The sequence below is a fragment of the Trifolium pratense genome, linkage group LG1, assembly GCF_020283565.1.
Source record: "Trifolium pratense cultivar HEN17-A07 linkage group LG1, ARS_RC_1.1, whole genome shotgun sequence".
Classification (NCBI taxonomy): domain Eukaryota; kingdom Viridiplantae; phylum Streptophyta; class Magnoliopsida; order Fabales; family Fabaceae; genus Trifolium; species Trifolium pratense.
Genome location: NC_060059.1, coordinates 46,754,477 through 46,756,566, shown reverse-complemented (window position 1 = coordinate 46,756,566; position 2,090 = coordinate 46,754,477).

Below are 2,090 nucleotides of genomic sequence, written 5' to 3'. Positions count from 1 at the left end.
AAACAGAGTAACTTTAAATCAAACAGAGCATATGAATATCAAACTGGAATATAATAATACTGAGGACTGAATAAAATAAAAGTACTGTTATTAAAACTTACAAGTACTAGTGAAACTAGTACAGGTACACCGGAACAAAGGAAAGCAGAGACACTGAATGAAACTGGAAGTGTAAACAGCAACACCACACCTTGCTCCGTAAACTAAGACTACTTAACAACTGAAATTTAAACTGAATTTTTCTCTTAAGTCTGCGTAGAATAATGTGTGAAAAACACTGACTGGTGTTCTCTATTTATAGTCTTTATGAGATACAAATATCTCCTTCGAATCCGTTGTTCCGTTATAAGAAACGTGCATATCTTAGTTGCTTCCACCGAAATCTGAGGAACGCCGAAATCTGAGGAGCAGTTGAGTTGAGGATAAATCCGTGTGAAACGTGCCCGTGAAAATAGGAAGGAAACACTACGTGGCGGGTACTTCAAAGCACATGGCGGGCGCCATGTGTGCAAAGCCTGTGGCGGGTGCCACAAGGCACATGGCCGGCGCCATGTCTTATGTGTGTGGCGAGTGCCACAAGCATGGCCAACGCCATGTGTTGTTGTGTGGACCACATGTGCTTGGCACATGCCAAGTGCATGGGGCTTGGCTTGTTCGTCCAACTTCTTTTGGGCTTCTCTTCCATCTGATCCAATGTCTTTTTTATCCACTTGACATTAATTTCGTGAACTTTTTTTATTTCGAGAAGTTCCGGAAATACCTGTAATACACAATAAAAAATGATAATAATACTACTAAAATGCAAAGAAAATAATAAAATATTAAACTAATATTATAAAATAAATACTATATTTTTCAGTGTTATCAAATTCCCCTAAACTTGAACCATTGCTTGTCCTCAAGCAAAAAGATATATCATTTAGAGATAGAGAAAACATGACATAAGACGTCCCTTTAGTCACCTATTTTAATGTTGACCAAATAAAACAAGCAAGTTCATTCATCACACTAAAGATATCATAAAAACACAAATCACATACGATCATGAATTTCTTCCTTATATAGACCGTTCTGAACTATTTTGCCAATCCCGAACTTAACTTTAATCTCGTCTTTCTTCATCCCTTTTAAACCTTTGGTAATCACATTAAGCCCGTTATCTATTCACACACACATGGTAGTGAGTCTGTTAGTGATTATGATCCGATTCTTTTTCATATTACTTATTGTCCTTTTTGACATAGGATAGCTTTATATCTTAGAGGTGATTCGCAGTTGGGCTAAATGACCGGGTGAGGGTCACCTGACTTAGAATGCGTAGTCCCCTTTTCAGATTTATACTACCTTTTTATTGATGTAGCAAAGTTTTTCACAAGGAAGGGGGGGGTTTGAATTGTGAACCTTTTAAAATTAAACTTAAGTCACAAAATAAATGGTTAGTAATAAAATTAATTTTGTGCTCAGTGAGATCGTTCTAAGAATGATCTGTGCTGTGTAAAAACAGATGCAGAAAATAAAAGTTTAAGGGAAAGAAGATAAACACAAAGAGTTATCCTGGTTCACCCCTAATCTTTGGGTTACGTCCAGTCCCCACCTCCTGTGAGTTTGTCCACTAGAATCACTTAAATGTTACAGATCCAAGACTTACACATTCACCTTGATCTTGACCTAAGATCAACAACTTACCAAAGCTCCTAGAGCTTTGATCTTTCCTAGTCACCTTGACCAAACAACACTCAATCAATAGTCACGTATTGACTTGAGCAATTACAATATAGATGATTTGTTTCTAAGCTTAATTTCAGACTCACTATAAAAGAGAAGCTTAGATGAAAGCACTCTAAAGAGGTTGGTACTCAGATTATGTTACAAAAGAGTGACTTTAAAAGAACTATGAGCTAAAGAGATTGAATAAGATTTATATCACTTGAATTGCTTGAAAACTCTTGCTCTTTCCCTTGGACTTGATTGCCTTTTATAGATGCTTGCTTGAGTTTGAAGCTTGGCCTTCAAGTATATCAGTTGGAGGGCAAAATAGAGCTGTTACTCAGTGCTCTACCTTCAGCAGACAACTTCTGCATAATGTGCAG